The following is an 18,719-nucleotide window of genomic DNA, read 5'->3' as shown; positions in this document are numbered from 1 at the left end:
ATAGGGCAGGCCTCTACTTTCAAACATCCAACTTACAAACATCTCCTACTTGCAAACGGAAGGAGACAACAGCAAGTGAGACGAAAAAGATGGACAACAAAACAAATTATACAGGGGTGATAACCCTTCCCTATGTTTTCCAAAAAGCTTAAAAATAGTTTTTTTGACTGGAGCTACACTTTAAAAATGTACCAGTTGAAAATTACAAACAGATTCAACTTAACACAACAAACCTACACAGTCCCTGTCTTGTTGGCACCGAATGTATACTGCTGTTCTGAGTATATAGGGCCTGGGGGCCACACGCATTTCCTTTTTTTAATATGGGTACAGGGTTCCCCTTGATATGAGTACAAGACCCAAAGGGGCTGTTAATGGGCAGGGAGGGCTACCCATGCCATTTTTCTCAATGGTTTTCAACCATATTGCAGGAACCAGATATAACATTAAAACCGCAAGCAGTTTTAAATGATGTTATATCTGTTTAATGTCATTTTGTGCAGGGACAGTTCTAAACACGGGAAACACGTGGCACTTCACAGGCATACTACAGACACCCCCCAGGCACCATATTTAAAGGAATATTTCACTTTTTTTTCACTTTAATCATCATTAAAATCAGTGCTCCCGCCAAAACGGCCATTTTTAAAAACATTTTGGGCATTGACCCATGTCCCCTGGGGCAAGAGCCAGGTCCCCAAACCCTTTTTAGGACAGTATCTTGCATATTAGCCGTTAAAATTAGCACTTTTAATTTCGAACGTTCAAGTCCCATAGACGTCAATGGGGTTCTAAAGTTCGTTCGAATTTGGGGTCCGTTCTAAAGTTCTGGTGCCAACCGAACCGGGGGGGTGTTCGGCTCATCCCTACTCTAGAGAATAAAACTGCGATTGTTGCAATATTTTATGTCACGCGGTATTTGCGCAGTGGTGTTTTAAACGCAACTTTTTGGGAAAAGGGACACTTTCATGAATTAAAAAAAAACGAAACAGTAAAATTAGCCCAATTTTTTTGCATAATGTGAAAGATAATGTTACACCGAGTAAATAAATACCAAACATGTCACGCTTTATAATTGCACGCACTCGTGGAATGACGACAAATTTCGGTACCTAAAAATCTCAATAGGCGACGCTTTAAATTTTTTTATGGTTACCAGGTTAGTGTTACAGAGGAGGTCTAGTGCTACAATTATTGCTCTCACTCTGACGATTGCGGCGATACCTCACATGTGTGATTTGAACACCGTTTACATATGCGGGCGTGACTTCCGTATGCGTTTTCTTTGCTTTGCGAGCTCGTGGGGACAGTGGGCGCTTTAAAAATGTTTTTTTTTAAATTTATTTTAAAATTAATAAATTGTTTTCATGGTGATTCTGAATACCGTATATTTTTTTTAAAACCGGCGCCATTGGCAGCCGTGTAAACGGGAAGTGACGCCATGACGTCGCTTCCGTGTTTACTCCCGTGTTTACTCCCGATCCTCCGGCATAACAACCGAGCGTCTTTTAGCGGCTTTGGTTGTTATGGCTGGATAGCCGATCGCCCGCTGTAAAAAACGGTACCGGGATGATGCCTGCAGGTGCGGGCATCATCCCGGTATACCCCCCGGAAGCCGAGTATGCAGTTCTGCGTACGCTCGGCGGGAAGGGGTTAAACCTCAATAAATTGAGAGGAGGTTTGGGATTACCCAACTTTTCCTCTTATTTCAATGCTGCACAGATTGCACTTCTTCCCAAATATCATGCTATGGTTGAAACACCCCTATGGGTAGCTATCGAATCGGTAGATAGTGAACCTGTGTCGGTGGAAAATATGTTATGGCTTCGCCCTGCTGATAGAGTACATCTTTCCAATCCTATAACAAAACATACCTTGGCAATTTGGGATAAATTTAAGTGTTTGCATAATCTCCAATCACCACATAATCGCCTGCTTTCATTCCTTAATAATCTAGCCTTTTATCCTGCTTGGAAATTTCCAAGATCCTTCTCTGTATGGTCTACTACGAACCTGACTCACTTATACAATCTATGCTCTCCAACCACTATACATAACTTTCCTGTACTATGTGAAACCTTTGGGTTACCTAGAATGGAAAAATTTAGTTATTTACAAATTAAAAATTTCTACGAACCATTTCTTAGTACAGGCTCAACTCTCAAACAAATGACTAAATTTGAGCGGATTTGTATAAGAGACCCACACATTAGAGTGTGGGGGTCTCTCTTATCTCATTATTAAATCATCAACTCAATGAGATCTCCAACAAATTTCTATCCACATACGCTATTAAATGGGCGCAGGATATGAATCGAGAGTTAGATAATAAAGTTTAGTCTAATGTATGGTTAGTCACTAAAACCTCCTCTCCAAACTGTTTTGCTGTCAAAACAAATTACAAGGTTCTAGCACGTTGGTACCTAGTACCAGCTAGAATAGCTAAATTGGTCTCCGCATATTCACCTAATTGTATTAGAGGGTGTGACACGGCAGGTACACATTTCCTCATATGGTGGCAATGTCCAGTTGTCAAAGAATTCTGGAAGAACATATTTCTTATGGCTTCTAAAGCTCTGGAAATTGCAATTCCTCCAGATCCTGCTATAGTACATCTAAATCTTAAACCCACTACACTCACCCACACCCAATTTCAATTGTTTATTCAACTTAGTACTGCAGCTAAACAAATGATTGCCAAGGCATGGGAGTCTCAAACTCTAATTGTAGCCAAAGCTAAATACAGAATGAACAGAGCACTCATATACGCAAAGATGACAGCTATTGAAGAGAATAAGATCAATACATTTTGCAAGATCTGGCAACCATGGGTTAAACACTACTTCCCCACCGACTTTGACCAATCTTTGTTGCTACCACACTAGGTTATATAGTATATTTACCAATTAAATGTGCATATCTGCCATGAGCCAGGACATCACCCCGGACAATTCCTTCCTTCTATCTTTCCCTTTTCCCCCTCTTTGTTATTTTCTTTTATAAATACATTATATAAAATAGGAATACTTACTCTTTATCCTTCTTTTTTACACTGCTTACCTTACAACTAGACAATTTTATTCAGTCTATTTGATTATCATTATTACTCTTACATCTTTTATTTACAGTATATATAAAGTAAACACAGTTGTAAGATGGTTCTATACTTACCACTATAATGTAAAACATTTTGAATGTATGCTGTGTATCCATGCTTTATATTATTTTATTTTCCTTTGTGAAAACTCAATAAATATATTTAACAAGAAATAAGGGCCAGTGTGTCAACATGTGTTAGCTCACATCATGGGGGATCAATGAATGTGTTTTTTCGGGGGTACAACCCTTTCCTCTCATCTACTTTAGTTGCGAGGAAGGGGTTGCACCCACAAAACGCGTACATTGATATCCCACGATGGCAGATAGCACATGTTGACACACTGGGGGTTATTTACGAAGGGCAAATCCGCTTTGCACTGCAAGTGCACTTGAAAGTGCACTTAGAAGTGCAGTCACTCTAAATCTAAGTGGTAGATCTGAAATGAGGGGAAGTTCTGCTGATTTTATCATCCAATCATGTGCAAGCTAAAAATTCTATTTTTTTTATTTTCCTTGCATGTCCCCCTCGGATCTACAGCGGCTTTACTTCCAAGTGCACTTGCAGTGCAAAGTGGATTTTCCTTTAGTAAATAACCCCCACTGTGTGTGTTTTGTGCCTTTATCAAAATAGATGTAGGGAAAAGACACACATTTTAGACATGCTGATCATGGGATCATGATGGAAATACTGATTTTGTGTCCCAATTTGTGTGCATCTTCAAAATTTGGCTTTTACAGGAGTGAAATGACCCCATCTGATGAAGGCAAAATCAACACAGTTTTTACATGCTAATGTCTCATATGGCCTTCACTTTATCAAAGTTGAACTTTGTAAGTTCCTAAGTTGGGGGTGTGGATGTTATGTTTTTAAACATGCCTGTTTAGCCATAAAAAAGGCTATGGAGGTTATTTACTAAAGGAAAATCCACTTTGCACTGAAAGTGCACTTGGAAGTAAAGTTGCTGTAGATCCGAGGGGGAGAAGCAAGGAAAATAAAAAACAGCATTTTAGCTTGCACATGATTGGATGAAAAAATCAGCAGAGCTTCCACTCATTTCAGATCTACCCCTTTTGTAAATAACCCCCTATATCTACTGTCAAACATACATGTTATACACCAAATATGTTGGTTTGTTTAAAAACCCTTTTATATGTGAATGTGCTTGGAGTAAAATGTTTTATACTCAACAATGTGTGGCTTCTTCTTAAAATGCTCAATACCATTTTATTTAGTAAGTTGTTGTAGTTACAGGGACAATGGGGAATATTTACTAAAGGCAAATCCACTTTGCACTACAAGTGCACTTTCAGGCCATTTTAGGGACTACAAGCAATTAATTCATGGAGTTTAAAAGGATGATTATTTTTATCATTAATGCATTACATACATTAACAACAAAAACATTGTGTGTATGTGTGTAGCAGACCCATAGCTCAACAGAACATAATAGTTAGCTGAAGAAGAGATTGTCACATCATGTATCAAATAAGTTATGTTTGCACTAGAAGAAAATTACCAAAAATAAAAGGCCATTGGAGAAGCTAGGAGACAGATAAGAAACATAAGCAGTAAATCAAATGAAATACGAGTTTAGTTTTTCACCAAAAAGTATTAAAAAAAGATTACCAATTGCCCCCCCTACTCATGAAATATTCTAGATATCTTTGCCGTACTTCACAGGCACTTGGGGTGGGGGGGGGGGGGGGAAGCCAGGACGGCCAGCTTCAAGAGTCATAGGCCAGATAGTTGGCTGCATTTCTTCTCATAAAATTGTGCAAAATGCAGCAGCAGAGAATAATATGGTTAAGTTTGTATTCTGCCATATTTGATGTTTTGATTTGATGTTAGGAATAGCCGGTAGTTAAAAATCCTCTGGTCCGGGGTGAGGGTCCTCATTGGGAATGGCTGCATCAGATGGTCCCCCAGCGCAAATGCCTCATCTGCCACAAACACAAATGGGAGGCCTGCCACATTGTCTGCTGGAGGTGGCAAGCCCAAGCTGCCAGTCTGGAGACGCCTGTAGAATTCCGTCTGGGCGATGAATAGGGATAAGCTTGATGTTCGGGTCAAACATGAGTTCGACTCAAACATCGGGTGCTTGCCTGTTCGCCGAATATCGAACAATATGGGTCGTTTATGGGAAATTTGCAGAATCTGAATGTGCAGAATGCCCCATAATGCACTGCAAGGTTGCAGTGCATTGCTATATGATGATTGGCCAAAGCATGCACCTGACCTGTATGCTTTGGCCAAACCCACCCAAAGGCAGGGTTCCTTTGGCAAATCATGGCTCAGGGGGACTAAGTCCACGCCCCACACTATATAAGGCGGCCTTGTGTAGTGTTTTTGCTGTGAATGGAGACTTAGCTTGATTTAGATTGAGCAGGCAGGTTATTCAGTTAGTGGCAGTGTATTTAATATATATAAATACATACACACACACACACATACACAGTATAGTATATATATATATATATATATATATATATATATATATATATATATATATATATATATATATATATATATATATACTCTGCAGCATCCAGTCAGTGTAACCTAGAGGTCTACATTCTAAAGTACATTCCATACACACTCTGCAGCATCCAGTGTAGCGTATATATCTACAGTGCATTCTGTGGGGTACTGTTTCTACTACTTTTCTGGTGGTGTACACAGCACACAATACAGTGCAACCATAGTGCAGTTGCTCCTACTTTTCTGGTGGTGTACACAGCACACAAAACAGTGCATCCGTAGTGCAGTTGCTACTACTTTTCTGGTGGAGTACACAGCACACAAAACATTGCAACCAAAGTGCAGTTGCTACTACTTTTCTGTTGGTGTACACAGCACACAACACAGTGCAGTGTGGCATTGCCAAAAAAAATATACATCATGTCCGGAAGGCCACCAAGAGTGGCAGATGCTCACAGGCCACTAAAAGAGGGCAAGCAGGCTCTGTGTCTACAGACAACAGTGCTGGTCATGGACATGGTGCATCCTCTGCAGGTGGCTGTGGGGCACGCTTGTCCTTTTTTCCTGCTGCTGGCCATGTTATTGAGCCAAAACATGCAGAAGAGTTGGTGGAGTGGATAACAAAGCTGTCCTCATCCTCTGTCATCCAGGCTCAGAGTAGTTTGCCTTCCAATGCAGCTGCCAAAGCACTCCACCAGCTCCTTGTCCACAGTCACTCCTTCCGTAGCCCCACAATTATGCATGGAGGAGCCCCTGAACTATTTAACCACAGTGTCGGGTACATGCTGATGGAGGATGTGCAGCGATTAGAAGGCTCTGATGTTGGTTCCCAGGTTGAGGAAGGGAGTAACGTGAGCCTAGAGAGAGGGGGTGCCCAAGAAGGACTAGAAACTAGAAGTCATGTTCCCCCAGCCACAGCATACTGCCAAGTTTGCTCCAGTGACGAGGAGGGAGAGGATGATGAGGTCACTGACTCTACTTGGGTGCCTGATAGAAGAGAGGAGGAGGCACAACTCCAATGAGGCAGGATGTCCTCTAGGCCGAAGCGTAAGGGCAGCCACCCTACTGCTTCACACCTCAGAGCTCTGCAGGTGCAAGACACTGCTATTGACTCCCCGCTGTTATTGAAAAGTTCCTTGGTGTGAGCCTTTTTTTGACACGTTTGCAGCAGATCACACCATTGCTGTTTGCAACCTATGTCTGAAGCAGATAAAGCATGGCCAGAACAGCAGCTGCTTGGGCACCACATGCTTGACCAGACATATGATGACCTCTAATGCAGTCCATTGGAAACAGCACTTGAAAGACCCACATCAAAGAAAAAGGCGGACATCTCCTTGCTCCTCATATGGGATCTCCAATACCACAATACCTCCAGTCCTCTCAAAAACCTGCACTGAGAGGAATGAAGGTATAGCAATAGGTGTCTCAAGTACTTGCAGCCAATCTGCTATCAGTACACCTCCATCTGATTTTAGCAGGCAAATGTCCCTACCCCAGTTGCTAAACCAGTAAAATAAATTCAGTCCCAGCCATCCACATGCACAGCATCTGAATGCTAGCTCTGCCAAACTGCTAACACTGCAATTGCTGCCTTTTCATCTGGTAGACTCTGTCCCCTTCCATAAATTTGTGGAATGTACTGTACCTCAGTGGCAGTTTCCAAAACGCCATTTCTTTTTATGGAAGGCCATTCTGGCTATCTACCAGCATGTGGAAAGCAATGTTTTGGCCTTGTTGGACAGGGCGGTCAGCAGTAAGGTGCATATTACCGCTGACTCATGGTCCAGCAGGCATGGGCAGGGACGTTGCCTTTTTGAACTGAATAGTATAGTTCAGTATTGTTGAAGCTTGTTCCGCCACCATGTCTCCAAAATGCTAGTGCCAATTCTGCCACAGCTCTCTCCTCCACTCCCTCCTCTTCTTTCTCTATGACCACTTCTTCCAATTTCTACTCTAAACCAGCAGTGCTCCATAAGCACTCAAGGGCCTATGCAAGCACTCAGGCAAAAAAAGGCCATGCAGTGCTTTAGTTGGTCTGCTTAGGGGACAGGGGCCACACTGGGGCAGAGATTCTGTCAATTTTGCAGGAGCAGGTTCAGAGGTGATTGATGCTACGCTAGCTTCAGCCAGGAATGGTTGTAGGCGACAATGGCACCAACCATCTCTCCGCCCTCCAACAGGGACACTTGACCCATATTCCATGTTTGGCACATGTCTTGAATTTGGTGGTGCAGCAGTTCTTGAGTAGGTACCCACCCACTCAATCTCCTAAAGCAGGCCAGAAAAGTCTATGGTCATTTCCGCTGGTCATACAATGCCAGTGCTCAACTGGCTGACATTCAAAGGGAATGCCACTTGCCCACCAACCACCTCATTTGTGACAGGTTGAACCCAACGTTGGCAATGCTGCAGCAGCTGCACTCGCAGCAGTGGACCATCAATGAGTACCTATGTGAGTATGGCACCAGGACAGGGTCAGGGGATCTTGGATTTTTTTGCCACGCCAGTGGCTACTGATCAAGGATTCATGCACTGTCCTATCACCATTTGAGGAGTAGTGATGGACAAACTTCCGACGGGATGTTTCGCGAATGCAAACTGTTAACGCGGCCAAAAGTTCGCGAACCACAAGGTTCGCAGGGCGAACCCCATTGACTTTAATGGCAGGCGAACCTTAAAAACCTCCAGGTCATATTTTCAGCCACAAAATACTAGCTGTGCACACATTATTAAGTATTAAGTGAATCTGGGATTGACAACGACAAGCACTCTTTTTTTATCTGTGAAATTTTGACAATTCAGGAGCGCATGAAGGCCATGGAGGAGAGGCAAGGTCAGGGCAGGCTATGAAGGGGCTGCAGGAGATGATCATTGCCACAGCCAGGGAAGCACAGTCCTGTGCCAGTGTCCCAGTGTGCAAACCTGTGCTTGAGCCCCTCCCTCTGCCCGGCCCTTACCCCCACCTATGCAGGGCTCCACTGTGGTGGTCCGGAGGTGCCAGTCCAGTGCTGATCCTCAGCCATGGTGCTGGCACTGTGGCATCTGTTGAAGTCCTATGGGACGAAACGCGTAGGGCGTGGTAGTCATGTTCCCTGTATTGCCTTTTTTATTATGTGATCACGTTTTTATTCAATCTTTTTATTTTGTATTTGCTGATTTTATACCAATAAACAGCTACCTTTATATTTTCATCTACACTATGGGAAGCTGTTTTTCTTTTTTGTCTCAAATGTGATCCCCTACATGAGTTTGGCCTTGTTTGTTACCCCGTTTTTTTGGGTTGGAGTTGGTTCTTCTCGTCCATTCCATTGGGACCTTTGAGGAATTGGAATTTCATGGATGATACAGACTACTCCTTCTTTGACCAGAGGACCCACAGCAATTCCAGTGGCGGATAGACCTGCGGGGATTCATCTATCCATATATGCATGCATGACCTTGTGTACATACACAGGTCCGGTGGTTTCGGTAAGAGTACCCATCTTCTTTTTACCTACCTAGATGTCACTGATGTGAGATGTCTCCAAGACCACTTTCTAGTTTTTGCACCGTGTGAAACACCACATTCTGTGTCCTATGTGGATCTCAAGGACTATTGTACTCACTTAATATTTGGACTTTATTAGTCTTTCCTTCTTCTTTTCAAAGTTTTTGTTACACATATTCTCACAGCATTTTTCCTACACATACATTATATTCCAAAAACTATACACACCTCAAATATCGCCACCTATGTGTGTCAACACTGCGCCAGCCCCCACCCTCCCCCAGCTGCCACTTGTATATATATCACTCAATCAATCAGAAGGAAAATATAACCTCACACCTTCACTGTGTCAAATTACTATCACCTTGTGGGGCTAAATATGTAAGGTCGGTCCCCCTGTAAACACTTCCAAAAGTATCTAATGACAGTGTACAGAAGGGACTTTCCAACCTTTGTTCAATTTATCTCAAACAAAATATATATATATATATGCGAAAAAGAAAAAAACAAGCATATAAATCAAAAATCAAATGACCTTAAATCACTCAATAAGTGTATGTGCAAAAGTAAATACTATTAAATAGCACATTAAAATGTGTCCATATCCCTTAAAGAACACAGTATATTCAAAAAATATACGAAAAAAATAATATGCAAATGTGTATACCACAACTTCACATGTGTTTTTAGCATAAAAAGAAAAAAGCAATTATTTGTATATAAAAAAACAATTATTTATAAAAAAGCAGAGAAAACAAGTCCTCAAATAGAAGTGTCCCAAAGAAGAGCAGTACGTAGTGATGAATAAAAAATCAGCACACCCTTCTCCTGTGTGCTTTCTTATGAGTGTCCCCAAACGATGAAAATCCTTCACCACACCAACAGTGACCCCCTATAGATGGAGCACTCACCAGATGGATTGCCTAGCACTCTCGCACCAGGCTCAACAAGCGTTTCAAATTACTTTATTGAGGATCACAGATGTCCGGCACACGGTATTCAGAGAGTATTAATTCCTCTTTGCAGATTCCAATAGAAATATTTCCCCAAGTTCCTCAAAAAGAAAAACAGAGGCTTCCCATGGTGTAATACTATAAAACAACTTTAATAGCACACTTAAAAGCCACTGGGTAATGCACTCACATGTAAAAAAAACTTGTAACAAGCACTTAAAAGTCACTGCAATACTTCACATCAGCAAAACTTCAATCTAAGGCATTGGTGGTTACAGTGGATACTGGTTACAGTAGCAGTGTCAGTGATATCTCTCACCCCTCCTCCTGCTGTATGGTACCCTACAGCCAGACTCTCAGTGACACTCTCCCTCCAGTCCTGTTCCTCGTGTTAGAGGCACACACACTTCCGTAGGGATGAGCCGAACACCCCCCGGTTCGGTTCGCACCAGAACTTGCGAACGACCCCCGCGTTCGGTACGAACGTTAGAACCCCATTGAAGTCTATGGGACTCGAACGTTCGAATTGGAAAGTGCTAATTTTAACGGCTAATATGCAAGATAGTGTCCTAAAAAGGGTTTGGCGACCTGCCTCCTGCCTCAGGGGACATGGGTCACTGCAAAAAAAAGATTTAAAAACTACCGTTTTGGCGGGAGCACTGATTTTAATGACGATTAAAGTGAAAAAAAAAAGTGAAATATTCCTTTAAATATGGTGCCTGGGGGGTGTCTGTAGTATGCCTGTGAAGTGCCATGTGTTTCTCGTGTTTAGAACAGTCCCTGCACAAAATGACATTAAACGGAAATAACACCATTTAAAACTGCTTGCGGTTTTAATGTTATATCTGGTTCCTGCAATATGGTTGAAAATCATTCAGAAAAATGGCATGGGTAGCCCTCCCTGCCCATTACCAGCCTATTTGGGTCTTGTACACATATTAAGGGGAACCCCGTACCCATATTAAAAAAAGGAAATGCGTGTGGCCCCCAGGCCCTATATACTCAGAACAGCAGTATACAGGCGGTGCAAACAAGACAGGGACTGTGTAGGTTTGTTGTGTTAAGTTGAATCTGTTTGTCATTTTCAACCGGTACATTTTTAAAGTGTAGCTCCAGTCAAAAAAAATATCTGTAAGCTTTTTGGAAAACATAGGGAAGGATTATCACCCCTGTATAATTTGTTTTGTCGTCCATCTTTTTTCATCTCACTTGCTGCTGTCTCCTTGCGTTTGCAAGTAGGAGATGTTTGTAAGTTGGATGTTTGAAAGTAGGGGCCTGCCCTATATTATAGCGGTATGTACTGGGTACAGAGCACGCAGACAGCACGCACTATCTCCTAACACTACTAACTGCAAGCTCTATTATTAACCACTTGTTAGCCCAATGTTTGCATAAAGTGAAAGATGAAGTTATGCTGAGTAAATAGATATCAAACATGTCACTCTTCAAAATTGCACATGCCCGTGGAATGGCGCCAAACGTCGCTACTTAAAAAATCCCCATAGGCGACGCTTTAAATATTTTTTTACTGGTTACATGTTTTGAGTTGCAGAGGAGGTCTAGGACTAGAATTATTGCTCTCGCTCTAACATTCTCGGCGACATGGGGACATGGGCGCTTTAATTTTAATTTTATTTTTTTTTATTGTTCATTTTACTTTATTTATTTTAGTTTGACATTTTTTCCCCAAAAATATATTTTTTATCACTTTTATTCCTATTACAAGAAATGTAAACATCCCTTGTAATAGGAATATGGGGTGACAGGTCCTCTTTACAGTGAAATCTGGGGGGTCAATATGACCCCACATCTCACCTCTAGGCTGGGAAGCCTGAAATAAAAAATAAAAAAAAGATTCTGGCTTTGATTGTACTGGCGAGTTGGTAGAAGCACCGGAGGGCGGTGAGGGGTGGGGGGCGTCTATGGCTGGGTATTTCAGGGTATCACCGAGTATGGCTGGGTATCTCTGAGTATGGCTGGGTATGGCAATTTATGGCAGGGTATTACAGAGTATTGGCGGGGTATTGGCGGGGTACTACAGAGTAATAGCAGGGTACTGCAGAGTATTGGGGGTGCTGCAGAGTAATGGCGGGTACTGCAGAGTATTGGGGGGTACTGCAGAGTAATGGGGGTTACTGCAGAGTAATGGGGGGTACTGCAGAGTAATGGCGCGGTACTGCAGAGTAATGGCAGGGTACTGCACTGCAGAGTAATGGCGGGGTACTGCACTGCAGAGTAATGGCGGGGTACTGCAGAGTAATGGCAGGGTACTGCAGAGTATGCACTGGTATTGCAGAGTATTGGCAGGGAATTGAGGGGTTAAATTCGGTGAGCAGCGATGTGGGCACTGCAGATGCAGCCCACATCGCTGCTGACACCGATCTCTTTCCCCTCCGCTGTACCGATCGGTACAGAAAGGGGAGGGAGGAACAGGCGTCATAACATGACGCCGGTTTGTTTCCAAGTGATCACTCCGTCATTTGACGGAGCAATCACGTGGTAAACGGCCGCTATGAGCCACGGATGCTCTCGAGTGCGCACACCTCGGGGCACGCGAGAGCAGAATTCTGGGAGGCCGTTAATTAACGGCCTCTCTGAGTTAAACAACCGCCCTGAAGCCGTTAATCGGCAATGGGCAGTTGTTAAGTGGTTAAAGCTAGATCACTAGCTATATAGGTGAGGTGAATATAGTGGTGTATACTGCAGTCAGGGCACAGACAACAACCACTACACAGCAGCAAGATAGGAAATCAGCCAAAAACGATTGGTGTGTACTGTGTTGAAGGTACACAGAACACCCACTGCTTCAGATGCAAAGTAACACACTACAGGAGGCCGCCTTAAAGGCGGCCTTATATAGTGTGGGGCGTGCACTACACAGCCTGAGCTATGATTGGCCACAGGCAGGATGCCTGTGGCCAATCATGGCTCTCCTCGCTGCCGGCGCTGCGATTGGCCAAGCATGTGGGGTCACAGTGCATGCTTGGCCAATCATCGGGCAGCAATGCACTGCGCCAACGCAGTGCATTGTGGTCCGCGCGCGCGTCACTCGAATTTTGACGCGAACGGCCAAAACGTTCGGAATTCGCCGAACGCACGAACAGCCAATGTTCGAGTCGAACGTACGTTCGACTCGAACACGAAGCTCATCCCTACACTTCCGCCTTGTTTGCAGAGTAGGTTCAATCAATAGTTGCCAGATAGCCACGCCCCCGACATGTTTCGTCATAGGACTTATACATTATATTGTTTAGGCACTTGGACTACATGCTTTGGTGAATTCATCCATAAATATGACCACAAAAGAGGTAGGTATAGTGTGTATGGGTTTGGCAAATTCAGCAGATAGAGGATTGGTATCGGGGGATTTAGCGGTTGGGGGGGGGCGGAGGGTTCGAGCTGCGTTTAGGCCCCCCAAAAAAAGCCTCTTGCACTCTGCCTGAATTTAAGGACAATAAAATTTGGACACATTTTAGGGGGTGTTAAGCGTAAGCACTACAATGGAGCAGACAAAATACAATGTTAAAGCGGGATTCCACCCTAAAGTGGAACCTCCACTGATCGGATCCCTCCCCCCCTCCGGTGTCACAATTGACACCTTTCAGGGGGGAGGGGGGTGGAGATACCTGTCAAAGACAGGTATTTTCACCCACTTCCAGGCATAGACTCCCGTGGGAGTCTACGCCATTTCCTGCCCTGCCACGCTGTCTGCTGGAACACACACGGGTCCCAGTGACAGCGCGGAGATTTCCTATTGCGCGGCGCGGCTCGCGCATGCGCAGTAGGGAACCGGGAAGTGAAGCCGATTCACTTCACTTCCTGATTCCCTCACCTAGAATGGTGGCGACAGCAGCCGAGAGCCGAGCGATCGATCGGCCTCGGCTGCCGGCATCGCTGGAACCCGGGACAGGTGGGTGTCCATTTATTAAAAGTCAGCAGCTGTAGTATTTATAGCTGCTGGCTTTTAATATTTTTTTTTTTGGTGGAATCCCTCTTTAAGTGACTAGGCTAGTTGTTTATGGGCCCAGGATAGCATGCTGGGGAGATTAGTGAAGGCACATATGCATGAAGGACAGAAAAGGAGCATTAAAAGCTTACAGCATGCATGAGGACAAAGGGGACATTCACAGCATATTACAATCATGGTACAGGCAGTCCCTGGGTTACGAACACAATAGGGACTATAGATTTGTTCGTAAGTCGACGTTGTTCGTAAGTCACAACACTGCATTTGTAAGTGTAACTTCCAGTTGGAACACTGCGTTCGTAAGTGTAACTGCTGCCTGTGCATGGATGTGGGATGTTCCGGGCACTTGTTATGTTATCTAGGGCGTATTATGGCAGTGTGGGATGTGTTCAGAAGTGCCCTGGGTTATGAACACAATATGGACTATAGGTTTGTTCATAAGTCGAAGTTGTTTGTAAGTCACAACACTGCATTTGTAAGTGTAACTTCCAGTTGGAAAACTGCGTTCGTAAGTGTAACTGCTGCCTGTGCATGGATGTGGGATGTTCCGGGCACTTGTTATGTTATCTAGGGCGTAGTATGGCAGTGTGGGATGTTTTCAGAAGTGCCCTGGGTTATGAACACAATATGGACTATAGGTTTCTTCATAAGTCGAAGTTGTTCGTAAGTCACAACACTGCATTTGTAAGTGTAACTTCCAGTTGGAACACTGCGTTCTTAAGTGTAACTGCCGCCTATGCATGGATGTGTGATGTTCCAGGCACTTGTTATGTTATCTGGGGCATAGCAAGGCAGTGTAGGATGTGTTCGGAAGTGCTCGAAAGGTATCCAGGACCCACGTGGAGCACAAGTGGCCGGCATTTGAGGCCGTACGTAAGTAGCAGACGTTCATAACTCGGGTGTTCGTGACTTGGGGACTGCCTGTAATTAGGGAATGATGAAATAAATCCAATACATTAGCAAACATTAAATACATAGAATGTGATGCTAAATGATAAAACTTACCTTAATATAGTCCTTCCGCAGGACCTGAATAATGGCAGAACAGGTCTTTGGATTAATGATTCCCAGAGGCTGGGGGGAAATCCCAGTCATAAACGTAATATCCTGGGGACTTCTCCCCGTCGCCAAGTACCACAAGGTGGCAACGAGATTGTGCTCGGGAGTGATGGCTTGCCGCATGCAGGTGTCTTGCTTGGTAATATAAGGGGTAAGCAAAGCCAACAGACAGTGAAAAACAGGGTCCGTCATCCGGAGATAAATCCTGAAATCATCAGGGATTTCCTGGAGCTCCCACAACAAAGGCATGTGAGAGAATTGGTCATGATTAAGTAACCAATTCTTGGTCCATGAACTCCTCCTCCCCCTGTTCATGGACTGGACTTGGGTCAAAGCAAGAACTCCAACACCAAGCCCAACAATGGCACAAGGTCTCCGTCGAGAACGCTACCACAACATGGCTAGAAAATCAGAAAGGACCTGAGAAGAACGAGCTGAAAATCTGAAATGGGCAGACAGGAACATACTGAAAAACAGAACCGAACTATAAATAGAACACACTGAAAGACAGGAACGAACTGACAACATGCACTGAAGAACAGATACGAACCCAAAAGCACAAACTGACAAGCAAGAGACCGACAGTGCCACCAATGGGAGAACATTTTCCTGACAACAACACAACATCCTGACAGGAGGATAGCAGGGTCAACCAAGGATCGACTTGGGTGCGTAATCACTGACCACAAGCTGTAGCATCGTAATTAGCCAGTGTGCAGGTCCTGACGACCAACACTAATTATCGATAAACGACAACATTTGTATATACTTTATGGCACTGAGAGCACTGTGATGTGGAAAGAAATACTGCTAGGTTAAAGGAGAATCCGCCTATAGAAATATAACATCTATCATGTGACACATCACCCATCCAGTGGTTTCTCTCTATATAGGCCTACCACAGTATACGGACCATTTTTCGTTTTCCAAGGCTCTGATGAAGAGGAAACCCCTCGAAACACATCAATTTTTACAATTTTATGAAATGAGAATATTGTAATTTATTTATTCATGAACACGTAGTATTTTTTTTTTGTATATACCAATTTCTTTAGAATAAACTTCTTTATTTTTATTCATGCGTTAGGTCACGCGCCTTTTTTCTTCTTTCATACACAGCATGATGTCATAAGCCTAGGCCAATGACCAGACAAGAAGCAGGAAGTGGGCTGTATAAGGGATTTACTGGCAGAAAAAAAAAATGTTTTACTATCCAAAGAAACAACAACAAGGGCAGAAGATTTAATAGATGGAAAGTTATAAAAATGACTGAAGTCACTTATTCTTTCCTGGTGACGCCCCTCCTAATCTGCTACAGAAGTGAGGCTTGACATCCCTGCAGTATTCCCAAATTTTAGAAATGACTATTATATACTGTGCCAGTGGCGGTGCATCTATAAGGGCACACGGGCACTGCCCCCTCTCTCCTGCCACCCCGTTCTATCACCAATAGATAGATTTATGCATTGCATGAATCTATCTATGACCGCCACTGCCACCCCCTATTCAGGCGCCTGGCTCATTTTCGGGGCCCAGGGCGCCTGAATTACAGTGGCGTGGAGGTTGTTTTTGAAGCACCTGATTAGAGCCATAGGCTGTGATAGGCCTCAAAAAAGGTAAACAGGGAACGCTATGCTTGGCGCTCGCAGTTCCCCCAGCTGTGTTAGAAAAGCGAATGAACATTCGCTTTTCTAACACTGAACCGCCTCTCTGCCAATCAGGTGCTCGGGTTTGTTACCCATCACCCGACTGGCTGAAACGACAGGCGCTGTGATTGGACGCCTATCAGATGTCCAATCATAGGAGAGGATGGGAGGAGAGGACGGCAGAAGAAGACATTGAGGACGTCACCTGCCGCCATGACCCACTGCCCCACTGTGACAGGGTAAGTGCCGGGCAGACGGCGGGTGGGGGAGGCACAGTGGCAGCATTTGATGGGCACAGTGGGTGCATTTGATGGCACAGTGGCAGCATTTGATGGCACAGTGGCAGTGTTTGATGGGCACAGTGGCTGCATTTAATGGGCACAGTGGCGGCGTTTGATGGGCACAGTGGCTGCGTTTGATGGCACAGTGGCAGTGTTTGATGGGCACAGTGGCTGCATTTGATGGGCACAGTGGCGGCGTTTGATGGGCACAGTGGCTGCGTTTGATGGCACAGTGGCTGCGTTTGATGGTATAGTGGCTGCGTTTGATGTCACAGTGGCTGCGTTTGATGGTACAGTGGCTGCGTTTGATGGGCACAGTGGCTGAGTTTGATGGCACAGTGGCTGCGTTTGACGGGCACAGTGGCTGCGTTTGATGGCACAGTGGCTGCGTTTGATGGGCACAGTGGCTGCGTTTGATGGCACAGTGGCAGTGTTTGATGGGCACAGTGGTTGCATTTGATGAGCACAGTGGCGGCGTTTGATGGGCACAGTGGCTGCGTTTGATGGCACAGTGGCAGCATTTGAAGTGCACAGTGGCTGCATTTGATGGCACAGTGGCTGCGTTTGACAGGCACAGTGGCTGCGTTTGACAGGCGTTTGATGGGCACAGTGGCTGAGTTTGATGGCCCAGTGGCTGCGTTTGACGGGCACAGTGGCTGCGTTTGACAGGCACAGTGGCTGCGTTTGATGGCACAGTGGCTGCGTTTGATGGCACAGTGGCTGCGTTTGATGGGCACAGTGGCTGCGTTTGATGGGCACAGTGGCTGCGTTTGATGGGCACAGTGGCTGCGTTTGATGGTACAGTGGCTGCATTTGATGGGCACAGTGGCGGCGTTTGATGGGCACAGTGGCTGCGTTTGATGGCACAGTGGCAGCATTTGAAGGGCACAGTGGCTGCATTTGATGGCACAGTGGCTGCGTTTGACAGGCACAGTGGCTGCGTTTGAAAGGCACAGTGGCTGCATTTGATGGTATAGTGGCTGCGTTTGATGGGCACAGTGGCTGAGTTTGATGGGCACAGTGGCTGCGTTTGACGGGTACAGTGGCTGCGTTTGATGGCACAGTCGCTGTGTTTGATGGTACAGTGCCTGTGTTTGATGGAAAACAAACGTAGCTACCCTCTAACGGGAAATGGGACCATAGCAGCAAAAAATGGAATTTGAGGATTTGGAGGAGAGTAATAGAAGGGACTTTTTTGAGTTAAGAATACATATTTGGCTATAATTTTTTTTTAAATCAGAGTTTAGTGTCACTTTAACTTTCTTGATATAAGGAGCCCCTGACATCATGTACTCCATATTCAGTAAATAAAATGCTACAGAAAATACTCAGAGACTCTGGACATGTAACAGGAGATAACACATACTATAGGAGTTATTTTAAACTGGAGAAATTCTTCAGAAGACAGTCATAGACTAGAGACCCATTACATGAGACTATTAGAGATCACTGCTATTACTGTCCATTTACTAATCAGTGATTCCACATTTGTGCTTAAAGTGGAAAAAAGTCCCCCCCCCCCTCCTATCTATCTTGCCTAACCTGTATAAAGAATATGTGTTTTTGTATACAGGTTATGCAGGAAAGGTAGGATGGGGGGGTTATGCAGACATTTTTTAAGAAAAGTTAGAATTTCTTTGCATTTTAATGACACCCTTAACAATAATCCCATCTAATATTTATTTTAACAAGACCAATTACAATAGACCTGAAAATAAAAAAATACATAAAAAAAAAAAAAAACA

The sequence above is a fragment of the Lithobates pipiens genome, unplaced genomic scaffold (assembly GCF_037356315.1).
Source record: "Lithobates pipiens isolate NorthernLeopardFrog02 unplaced genomic scaffold, aLitPip1_a1.2 Scaffold_19, whole genome shotgun sequence".
Taxonomy (NCBI): Eukaryota; Metazoa; Chordata; class Amphibia; order Anura; family Ranidae; genus Lithobates; species Lithobates pipiens.
This window is presented reverse-complemented; position numbering follows the sequence as displayed.